General features: G+C 47.7%; 1 protein-coding gene across 1 annotated transcript in view; it reads left to right on the top strand.

Annotated features, from left to right (window-relative positions):
* The window catches only part of LOC119459217 (complexin-like), a 160,804-nt gene that overhangs the window by 131,796 nt on the left and 16,415 nt on the right, over positions 1-12,593 (top strand).

The following is a 12,593-nucleotide window of genomic DNA, read 5'->3' as shown; positions in this document are numbered from 1 at the left end:
CCAAAGCCATCTCGGCATAACTTTGATTAAAGCCACTGTAAGCTACAAGACCTAGACATTAACCCTTCGTACAGCATTACAAGTTGCAGCGCGGTCTTATGTCTGAGACCTCCTGAACAGCGATCAACCCCGAGGTCGCTTGCAACTATCCATGCGACCGCTTTGGCACTTTCGTGATGTGCCATGAACCTTGTTTCATCAAAGCGAGAGAAATTTTCTAAGCGGTCAATTTGTAGCACTCTTGCCCATGAAGCGTGACCTTTCTGCCATGACTTCATTAGTGCTCGTATTGCAGAAATGTCAGCTTCTAGGCCAAGTGGCTTACTGTTTTTCACAGGAAACTCATAATAGTACAACGAGGCGAGGAATGAACAAATGGTAAGTGTGTTGCTTTTAAAAGGAGTTACTGTTTTGGCTTAGTAAACTAAGATGGTCTTTTTTTTTTTTCGCTTTTTTTTCTCTGGGAATCAGGGGCCAGATTCACAAAACTTTTTATTTGTAAGTTCGCTATGCCATTGGCTGGCCGCCTTCGCTAATGATATGTCTGGCATCCGGATTGGCTGAAATTCTTCCTTACGAAAAACTCTAGTGTAAAAAGCTTTTGTGAATTCGGGCCCAGGTTTTGTAGACGATTGCAGCATCACAGTTATCGAACGCTAATCTTAGAGCACAATGATGCGATGTCACAGAGCTTTTGATTCTCATTCAGCCGTGTTATCACAGTGCACGTATAATATAACATTTGGCAAGGGCGTTCGCAAGGAACAAAGAAACATTCTCAAAGAAACTATCGTGTGGTGACAGGGCTCGCGATGCGCGAGGTGAAGTTGTTTTGCATTTGTGGTGGACCTGTAGCAGGCTAATGTAAAACACTACGAATTTGTTGCAGCGCAGGAGCTACAACACGGACACAGCAGGCGCATGAGACATAGCGAAGACAGGGTTCGAATTCCACAACGGCCCCTGTTGTCGAATCCGACAACCGGGGCCGAATTCACAAAACTTTCGTTAATAGTATGTCCAGCAAAAGGACTGGCTGTAAGCCGCTCTTACGAACATTTCCAGCGTCAGAGCTCTTTGCGAATACGGGCCCAGATTTATTTCCACTTTTCACTGTCCTCATGTAAAACACTACTTACGTATGAATAACTTACGACATGATGAGTTCTTTTGTAATCCGTTCGATCGTACTAAAAGAAAATTAACTTTTTTTTTTTTGTTCACACCGATAAGACTCGCTAAAGCTAAAGCGAAACATGAGAATTTTCGTTTGATATCCGAAAAAAGTAATTTCTACGGCCTATGGCTAAAAGCCAATTATTTTTCAGATGTTATCCACGCTGCATGTACTTCCGGACGTCTTGTGTACAGTGCAGGAGATCGGATGCTGTTCCTGTACTTAAATAATGAATTTCCTAACTTATGACAGTTTTATTCATTAATTCCTGCGTAGTTTGTCGGTCGTAAATTGCCGCCAACATTGCTTAGCTCTGAAAAAACTGTTATTTTAATTTAGCTGTAGTTATTTTTGGTGCATTTTCACAATGTGCCACCGGTTGTCATTCGAATTCATGAAATTTTAGTGGCCGATTTTTAGAAAGCATACTCTTAGCACTTTAGCGAACCCAATACTTAACACGTAGGTTTCGATCGAGTAACAGGGAGCTGGGTATATGATGCATAGAAAAGCAGGGCCGTTAAGCAGAAGTAGTTCCGCTTAGCTGCCCTGCATTGCATCGATGCCTCACTGTGGTGCGTTGCTATTGCACCGTCGCCTGCCATCTTCCTTTCCCCGCGTTTCTCATTTCCCCGGTGAGGAGCAGCAGGCCCGAGATATATGCTATTCCGGCCGACTGCTCCTTCTCTCGGCTCAATATAACCTATACACCTGTCTGCAGTAGGGAAGGTGCTATGGGCTAGCAGTCGTCATGAGGGCGCAATATTGACAGATGTTGCCAATCCGGTACTAAGAACCCCATTGTTTGCCTCTTATGAAGCAATAATCGACGTTCTGCTGACGTGAGCTTTGTTCTCTAGGTTGGAGTCGCTGCGAATGTGATTTCATTTCGACGGGGATTATAGCATACGACCAGTCCCACGTTATCATGCTTTCGGGACTCGTGTATATATAAAAAGAATCGAACGTATTTAATGATCCCTTTAACTCCATTTTCTGTCAATTTGCAGAGCATGATAGCAGCCGTTCCAAGAGCCGCCATTCTTTACAGCATCTATAGTTTGTACTAAATACAGAGACTAGAATTCGGGTCAACCAAACTGCTCGATCTGCCCCACAACTGCGGATAAGTTTTGACCCCACTCTCGAAAACGTATGCCGCAGGTATATAAACGTGGCCCATGGTGCGTGATAAGCATTAACCTTGTGGAACCCGACCACTTTCACGAACTTTTGTCCACACGCAATGACCCCTTAGTTGCAGCTTCGTTTTTTGCGTGGACTTCGACGGAGTGAAGAAAGTTTACCACTTGTGGCTTGGTGCCTTATTTGCTAGGCTTTATTCATTTCTTCTTCCAACAGCCTGTAGTCATTCCTGTGACATCTGCGGTAGCGATCAGGCAAATGCGAGGCTGATCTTTATTAGTCCGCGTTACGGTGTGGATTGGCAAATGTCGTGCAGTGCGCATCTCAAGATGAACGGTCGCCCACTGTGAGAACAAAATATATTGGTGACAGTGGTCACTACGGATGTCTGCGCTAAAGGCAGCTATAGTGCGCTAGTTCGTTTTCTGCGGTCTATGGGCCTGCGAGATAGGCTGTGGGAGATGCGTGGCGCCGAGGATCTGGGCCCGTAATCGCAAAAAGCTCTTAAGCTAGAATTTTTCTTTACATCAAATTTCAGTCAATCCTGTCTGTTTCATTTTTATTAAGAGAAAGAGAGAGATAAAAGAGATGAGAAAGGCAGGGAGGTTAACCGGAAGATAGAGAGAGAGAAGAAAGGGGAAAGGCAGGGAGGTTAACCAGATGGGACGATCCGGTTTGCTACCCTGCACTGAGGAGAGAGGGCAGGGGGAGGTAAAGTGACAGGAAAGTAGAGATAGAGAAAGAAAGGAGCACAGATACACAACCACAATCGGTCACAGGTGGCACATCACAGCAGCACTTGCAGCACGATAAATATCTGTCCGGGCTACAGCCGCTTGTCCAAGTCTGTTGCCCTTAAAAACTGCAACAGTGCCCTCATCGCCCTCCGCTGCGGTGGATTGTGATGTCGGCATTCTAAAATAAGTTCCTCTGTTACAGGTCTTTAGACAAACCCTTAGAGCCCGAACTTGAATAGCCTGTAGAGCACGTAGTTGTGTCTGGCAAGTGTTGGTCAGTACGGGCAAACTGTATCTCAAGAAGCCCAGAAAAATAGCCCTGTACAATTCCGGAAGATGGATATCCAGTTTGGGTAAGGGGTAAGGAGAGACAGCAAGATTTTTTTTAATGTTTACTTAAGAATGAAGGTAGGTTAAATTTAAAATAAACTGCACATTCTTAAGAAAGGAAGACTGAAATGAAACTTAAAGTATACACAACCCTGCCGCCTGTGGGAGTCTAACCCACGGTCTCCACACAACGCATGCGATGCTCTACCAATTAAGGTACGCTGACGGCTGTCCCTCCTTGCACCATTTGAGGGTATTTAAATAAATGTATTTTTTTTTTCACAACCGATCAATGGGAGTGTTAGCCTGCGCCACTCGTCGTATTGGTCTGTCTGTCTGTCTGTCTGTCTGTCTGTCTGTCTGTGCGTGCGTGCCAGTGTTGCCAAGTTAGCTGTTTTCTCGTTAAATTTAGCGGTTTTCTGCGCTGCCTGAACTGAGTTTGTTTCCAATAATTTGCGCTTCGCATGTCGCAAACATGTAGGTTATTCGTGCTCCTTCGGAAGTAAGAGGGGATTATCATCATCCACAAGCAGTGTACTTCGTATTACTTCCTCCATGCCTCCATGCCTCCTCCGAAATATAGCTACAGCAGTTTCGCTCTTCGCCATTATCGCAGACGCGCTTTAGGGGATCTTGCCTCGTGAAATGACTCTGGGGAAATACATTCCAAATTCAGGAAGGAATGGCTACAGCAGCCAGCGCTTCGAGACTGATTGATGGAAGACACGGTTTTCTTCTGGGACTTGGTGAAGAAATACAAAAATACCTTTTACAGAAACCCCTTCTGGGAGTTGGCTAATTTTTCTTTATCATTACTGATGTTGCCATGGTTCACTGCGGAAGTTGAGCCGGTTTTTCAGCCAGCTGAATGTAAATAAATCCAAGTTAGGAAACAGAATGGTCACTGCGATCACAAGTGTCATCTTTACTCCGCGGGCTGCTCTCTGAAGAAACGATAAATTGCGCAAAATCGGCACAATGGAGTTCTACGAGGTCGGCGATGGCACTGACCCTAGACACAGCCCAATTGCAAACAAATATACGCAGAGAATGCATGACCATATCAAGATGAAAGAGAGAACATTATTCTGTAATTGTAATCACTACCCCGTTGTTCAGCCTGTTTTTCCGGCCAGTGATTTTAGTTCACGGAAGCATGCTCTTTTTTTTTTTTTTAGTTTCGTTTTGCAGTATGTTTCCGCACTTCACAGACGCACAAAAAAGCGCCTATTGATATTGATAATTTGTATCTTTTATTCCATTATGGAAGAAAAAAGGCAGACTTTCCTGTCAAGTGTACTTTTTTTAAAACTGTGCTTTACATAGACGCAATCAAACATATTTTGAACTTGATTCTGATTGTCGTCAGCATTTAGCGACGTTTTAGCGGATTTGGGGTAGTCGTATCACGGGTTTTAGAGTTTTTTGTGGTCTCGATATCAGCAGTTTTTATTTTTATTTTTTTATTTATAGTGCGTGCATGCGTGCGTGCGTGCGTGCGTGCGTGCGTGCGTGCGTGCGTGCGTGCGTGCGTGCGTGCGTGCGTGCGTGCGTGCGTGCGTGCGTGCGTGCGTGCGTGCGTGCGTGCGTGCATGCGTGCGTGCGTGCGTGCGTGCGTGCGTGCGTGCGTGCGTGCGTGCGTGCGTGCTTGAGAGAGAGAGAGATTGAAAGAGGGAGGGAGGTTAGTATAAACCGCTACCGCCAAACCAGCTCACTTCCGGAGCTCGCGTCAAGCGATCCTTTTTCTAACCGGAAAAGACGCTACCCTAAATGTATACGCCCAAACTCCAAGTCCGGGTGCTTCCCCCCCACCCACCAACGGCTGGCCGTGCTGCCATGCAAACCCCGCTCAAAGAATGACGCTCGTGCGCTGAGCTCCCCACGGGCAAAAGCCGGAATCGTCTCGCAGTTTTCCCACGTACGCTGTTTACGTATTCCCGTCGCCGTTTCCTTTTGTGAGCTTTCCTTGGACTTTAAGGCACGCAGCAGTGAAGACCTGGAATAAAGAGACGAGTGAGACGGTCTCGGAGTGCGGCGGTGGTTCGGCGCCCGAGATCGGTAACGGCCACCGACTCGCCGCTCCGTGGGCCTTCTCCTTTCCTTCCTGGGACGGCGGAAGAGTTTTCAAAAAGCCAACGAAGATTACCTTCCCGTTATGGTATTCAATTTCTGAAGGAGGCTTACTCGAAGATCTCATATAGGGGTGCGGAGAAGCGGGCTTAAGTCGTTTTATACCGCAGCCATCGAGGGACCCGCGGCACTCGGGAACTGGTGCGGTACGTTTTGTAATAACCATTCTTGGAAGCTTTCCAGAGCGCTATTCTTGGTGCCGTTCGACGATCGAGCCACTATACCGCGGAAATAATATTATACAAAGTAATATTCAAATAAACTCAGAAAGGCCGGTGACCAATGGAGGGTCAGACGTGTAGCGTACAACAAAATCATCACGAAAAATCATCATAAAAAGGACCCTCCTACGGATCCGTATCACATTGCGCAATGTTTGGAGAAAATTCATTCGAAACGACTGCGGCACTTTCCGCAAAATTTGTTCTTTATCTTTAGTGAGAGGCCTTAGTGTAATACGCCCGCCGAAAAAAAAAATATCGCTTCCTGAACCGCCCACTGCGTTTGGCGTGTTTTATTTATTTTTATTTTTTTGTCCCGTTCACTTTGGCATTACCTGCGATCAGCGCCCGCTATTTTTCTCCCCACGTACCTCTTTCCCGAAAAGCTTCAATGCTGTAGTAACGGCTTGGCTGCTGCCAATGTACGTCAACGCAGCAGTCGAGATCTCGTTTCCGCTCTTTTATGGCTGCACCGGCGCTACGTCGAGCCTGCCGGTAGCCTCTCATAATCCTTCCAGGTCAATAGAGACGCCGGCTTTTCCCGACCTCACGGACCCCGGCTCCACAAACATTAGCGCCGAGGCCTCGTAATATCATCTTTACTCTTTGGCGCGCAACAATTGTCGGGGATCGGAAGGAGAAAACTGGCCGGCTATTCCGCAGCACAGATTGCCTCGCCCGGACGACGTTGCCTTTAGAGCCTCATATTGAGATAATCTTATTAGGAAGCAGCGTGTTGCGCAACCTTCAGGGAACGCAAGTTGTTGAATCATTCGAGCAATAACTCTGGATGCGACGCGAAAACGTCTCGCATTTCTTTTTTTACCCGTCACGGTGGCCTTTCGTCGGTTTTCCAAATTCGCTGTAGCTGAGAGCGCAAGGAATAGAGCTAATGTTCGAAAATGATCTTGAAATGGAGAAAGAGATGGTGATACAATGCTGATCAATGGGAGAGTGCTCCGTTTACCTGCATAGTGCAACAGCTAATGCGAAAGCGATTGCGCAACAGGTATACGCACGCCACGTCGGGCTTCTACTGTATCGCAAATGGCTTCCCCGTGCACACGCTGTTGCCACTCTCACTTATGGGGGGCGGGGGGGGGGGGGGGGGGGGGGGGATATTCGTTCCTCGCTTTCGCCCCTGTTTTCTTCACGGTCGCTCTGTTTCTTGTCCGCCATTACTCCTTATCAGCATTTCTCGTTTTTTGGATATCGCCCATCATCTCTTCCCGTCCTCTTCCCTCTTCAATTTCGGATAAATTTCGTGCATGGCCTAGGTGAGCGGCAATTTCAGTGATGCGACCTTCGATTACGCAACGGGACAATCAAATAATAAGGAAAATAGAGAATCCCCCTGAAACTCGGTGAAGCTGCGAGAAATATTAAAGTTGACCGGGCGAATCTTCCTTAGGAAGACGGAAAGTTAAGCTTGCGCAATTTTTCATTTAGCTTTCATTTACTCAGTCAACGTTGAAAAATTGCAATCAGTTGTAGATCATTAGCCAAAGCATAGTGAAGGCTTCTTTCACTAGCTGTCCGAGAAATGAAGTATGATAACGGCGAGGTAAGTGCTTCCTCGTTGCAGTGACAATAGTATAGCTTATTTAAACAATGGGCACATATGTACGCGACTTCTTGGGCTTTTTTCGTAATAGTAATTTATTCAGTGTCACGTCAAATGGGGTGGATGAATGGTTTATGAGCGAGGCTACAGCGTAGGGGGAAGTTTTAAGAGGCGAAAAGTAGGCGAACTCTAGATGAATATAAAAACATAATCAGCGCGTAGGAGTTCGTTGTCAGAGTGACGATTTGCTGCTGTTTGTCTAAAACTAAACCGCTGCGGAACTTGGCAGCCTTTAAGAATATTTTGGGATTCTTCAGCGCCCGAATTCACAAAAACTTCTTACGCTAGAATTGTTCGTAAGAAATAATTTCAGCCAATCCGGATGCCAGACATATCATTAGCGAGGGCGGCCAGCCGATGGCCAAGTGAACTTACGAAAGAAAAGCTTTGTAAATCTGGCCCCAGATTCACAAATCTTTTCTTTCGTTCGCTTTGCCATCGGCTGGCCGCCCTCGCTAATGATATGTCTGCCATACGGATTGGCTGAAATTATTTCTTACGAACAATTCTAGCGTAAGAAGTTTTTATGAATTCGGGCCCTGGCCCCAGGATGTTTCCTTCGATTTAAAAGCCGCGTGGCGGTAGTATAAATTATGTTAATTCGCATTTACGGGAAACAAATGAAACATTATGGGTTATGTCATTTCTGTCTCATATGTTAACCGTCTGTGTAGAATGTTTTCGCACAACTTCTAGGTTTAGTCCTCACGTTCGCCCTGTCGTAATTTATATGCAGGAAAGGAACACCCGTCATTTTGGGACATCTGCTCTAGAGAGGTTCTCCTTAGCACATATCTCATTGTCGGTTTGCACCATTATGAGTACATTTTACCAATATCGACGGACGTGTAATTTATAGATCGTTCATTGGAATTAGGGCAGCGAACTCAGCTAAAGAAAATCGCTTAGGACTTGATGGGTAAAGGTGAGAAGGACCAGTAGAAGACGGAGGATTTAGGGACATGAAAACGAAACCCACTGTAGAACGCATGCAACGTGCCGGTGGATGGGACTCCGTCGTTCCTATTTCAGCAGCGTCAAGCACGTTGTTTCATTGCGAATCAACTAGAGACTTTGCCTCTGTTTTATTTTCAAATAAACAAAGCATCCGCTGTTGTGTGCGTTTGTTTTGTCCGCAGTGGCCAAAGCGGGAGCTCTCCTTTCTTGTAAGGCTGGTCCCATGCATGCGAAATGTAGCGGCTACATTTTGTCTTTAACATTAATATATTATGCGGCAACGCGGGAAAGTAGAACCATGTCAAAATATCGAGAAAAAAATACGCAACTTTCCCAGGCTTTCATAATATCGAGCGCGTTGGAGTGTTGCCGACGTACGAACAAACACATAATGGAGCCTCGCGGCCTTTGTACGTTGAACCCAGCTGCGTCAGGTAATTTCGCAAAATGAGCCTTATACCCGAACGCCCCCAAACATAAAAAAACAACTGAAAACATATAATAAGCTCGCTGCGCGGCTCAAATTGGGCCTAGGTAAGGGCGCACCGTTGTCCGATGCGTTTAGACATGCTGAATAAAGAACTAAAGAAGTGCCGACGTTTCCGATGAGAGCAGCAGAAGGCGAAATTGCAGGCACGTGGCAGTTGAGAAGCACTCGCGGAAATTAAATGCGTACCAACAGAGGGGATCGACGCGGCGTGCCCGACTACTCAGAAAGTCGGCCTATATATCGAGCGCGCAAAACAATGGGGCCTATACGCGTAGGATGTCCAAGGCGCAAGCCGTAAACTAGGACTATGGCAGGTACAGCGGTAATCAGCCAGCTGGTGTTGACACGTGTAAATGTAGAGAACGGAGAAGTTTCGAGGATCTTAATTAAACCACGTCGCTAAGTGGGCACGCGAAGACCGGTCGAAATAACGAGCCCAGCGTGACGAGAACGCAAGACGAGCTTGTCTTCTCGTAGAAACCGAAGCCAACTCACTATATTGAGAGGACGTTATCACTCACTATAAGAAGGGAAGCTGTCAACTCACTATAGTGATAGGCGTTGGATCCGTATATATATATATATATATATATATATATATATATATATATATATATATATATTTAATTGAAAAGAAAATTAAAGAAAGAGGTTTACTCGCTTGCAATGGTGACTGCAACTCCTTTTCATGTAATAGTAATAAGAAGAAGAAAAGTATTGTAAAATAAAAAGTATCATCGCAGGTCCGGGAAATCTAGGAACACCATATTCTCTTATCGTGTTTCGTTTACATGCAGGAAACGTGCGACATTGGAAAATAAATTCCATAGATCGTGTGCTGCGCGTGGTCATGAGTGCACAGGCCCTCTGTTTTCTTTCGTCCAACTGGCTCTGGAGGTCGCGCACTTTACGCCTACGAAATCTCCTCGTATAGGAATCCTGCAATATACATACAGAGTTCGCTGCAGCTGTGGCAGTATTCTGCTCACACTTGCCGACGTTGCCGCTTGGCTTTCGACAATTTTTGGCGCCCCTATTTCATTCCCCCCTTGTGCTGCTTGGTGTCCGCAGCTTTGGCCGGGCCATGATGGCACTGGAAGTGCTCTAACGCGGGAGCCATTCCCTTCTCTCGTCCGAGATATGATCCGTGCTGGACGCTTGCAGTTGTGGATTTGGCGAATGCTGGACACTTGGGCCCAAAAAAATGCGCGCTGAAGTCTATCAGAACAACTACCTCCACTCGCTAAGCCTGTGTATTAAAGAGCGACTGTCGGAGAGACGGAGAGATAAAACTTTAACTCTCTAGCCTATTGTCCGGATCCTCGTTGCCTCGGGCTTTTCATGAGGCATGGTATCTGGTTGAGGACGCGACCGTCTGCTGTTACCTTGTCATTTTCTTCCATGAGGCCGAGGGCTGTGGCGAGCCTGGCTAACGCAGCATTGTTGACTGGTTAGGGGTCGGTCAACCATTCCTGCAATGTCTGCGGTATCTTTTTTTTATTTATTTAACAGAAATAGTTACGAGAAAAGCTTGTCCCTCTATAGAAGCATGTGGGGCTGCATCTTGATGTATTATTATGGGAAGGAGTGGATCATAAGTCATTCTCGATCTCTTACTTGGCAATAAAAGCGTCATAAAAATAGGCCAGCATAAAAAAAATATTTCAACCTGGCACCACCGAACAATCAGTTGAAGACTGCACTGATGGAACGCCCCTTTAACGAATGTAACACGGGAGCACTAGGCCGAACCAGCGTTGTTCTAACAATCCTGTTGCTTTGATGCTGTCTTCTAGATTTTTTTTTTTTTTGCAACAGCATCGACTCGGCCAGAGGGCTCACAAATGACGTGACTTCGCTCCTTCGACCACCTCTAACATGCCTTCCGACTTTATTCCGTGATGCAACAGATGAAGGAAAGGGGCCAAAAATGAAAAGAATACATGAATCGCGCAGCTCCCGTTTGTTGTGCACACAGTCTCCACGCCGGGGCTCCCACTTTGCTAGTGCGTCGTGTTGGCGCGCGTAGCCGCCTGGCGACTCTTTCCTCCCCACGGGCGGGGAGCGCGCACGCGAGCATTTGCGGCTCAATCCTGTTTATGGTCGTCGCAGACGGACACGACAACGACGGGATGTTTGGCGCTTGCCAGTCAGGCTGCGGTCGCGAGGCCCGCGTTTCTCCCAGCCCCGAGAAGGGGCGCTCGACAGGCGACGCTGCCGCCGACGCGAGGTCCCCTTGTCTTTCCTACCCTCGAGGGGCTTCGCTGCGCGCTCCGTCAGGCAAAGCAACAGCCGATCAGGGAAGGCGTCCTTTCTTCCGCGGCGTTAATTTTTCTTCCGCTTAGGCGACACTAGGCTTCCGCTTTCCTATTCCACTCGCTTCTTGCTATATTTTCCATCCCTCTCCCTGGGGTCGCTGCCGCGTTTTCTTTTTTTTTTTCCTCGTCTTTCCGGTGGCTCCGTTGTTGTTTCCTTCCTATTCTCCTTTCTCGCGTTGTCTGCGCGCTGTGGGGTCTCCAGTGGTTGCGCGCTCTCTTCAATTCCTCCTACCCGACAGGAATAGCAATGGAATATCGATTCCGTCCCAAGCCGCCCGGGCTCAAAAGTCAAATGCAACGCAGGAAATCTGCATCCAAAAAGGTTTTTTTTTGAAATGTCTCCATCCATGCAACCACTCGCCCTTCGGCCTGGTCCTGTCTCCGTTCTCCAGGAGGCGCTTTCTTCTTCCGTGTTTTTTTTTTTTTTTTTCGGCAACCGCAGTATTGTTTTGTTCTTGCCCATCGAGGGCGTCTCGTTCAACATCACGTCCGAGGACACAGTGTTTAAAACAAAAAATAGTCCAAGCCGAAACGCTCCAACCGCGCCGTGCACGATGTTCGGATTCTCGGGCACGGACGACCCAAGCCCGCCCGCTTCCTTTTCTCGAATTTCCTCCGCGTTTCCTGCGAGCGGCGAAGAAAGAAACGCACCGAAGGAGAAGCAAGAGCCGCCCTTCTGTCGCCATGCTTGCAGAAATGCCTTTAGCGCTGTTTCGCCGAGAGGCGCAGTCTTAAATATGTTCCGCTCGGCGAGCCACGCAGCGCAGGAGCTCACGTTATTCGCCGCCGGCCGTTGCCGAGCCACCTCCCCTAAACAATATCTGAAGAGCCTATATAATCCAGTTAGCCTTTTTCTTCTCACGAGCGCCTTGCGCCTGCGCCGCTCTCAGCTGGCCGGCGGTCGCCTTCCGCTGCGTGACGCGCGAAAAGCCGCAGCGTCGTTAAATAATTTCTGATCAAAGCTGCTTCTTTTCCCACTGCATCACAGTTAGCGAGCGACGCCAGGGCGTTCCGTCGTCCACAGCGGCGCGTTCATGAGTGGCCGCTTGAAGAGACGGCCTGCGAGAAAAGACGCCAGGCTCCAGGGGTGGTTACATGCGCGGCGGGGCTGGCTTTCGGGCCTCACGTTTGGTTAAGAGAATCGCAAATAATGTGGCCGCAGGGAGCGCCTTGGAGAGAAATGACATCCAAGAAGAGAAAAGAAAGGTGTTTTTGCAGCGTGACGCTTAACTAAGGAGAGAGGCGGGGGGGGGGGGGGGGGGGGGGGAGGGAGGACAGGAAAAGAGTTTTACTCTCGTCGGGCTTCTATATGCGTGGCCCAGCGTTCTTTGTTTGCGCGCACTTACACTTGCCCAGGGGCTTCATTACGAGTCCTGGCGGTGGCCAACTTAGAGCCCTTGTCGTCGGGTCACCGAAGTCTATAATTCGGCTTCGCGCAGATTTACTTACAAGATCAATCCCAT

This window comes from Dermacentor silvarum, chromosome 1, assembly GCF_013339745.2.
Source record: "Dermacentor silvarum isolate Dsil-2018 chromosome 1, BIME_Dsil_1.4, whole genome shotgun sequence".
NCBI classification, from domain to species: domain Eukaryota; kingdom Metazoa; phylum Arthropoda; class Arachnida; order Ixodida; family Ixodidae; genus Dermacentor; species Dermacentor silvarum.
This window is presented reverse-complemented; position numbering and strand designations above follow the sequence as displayed.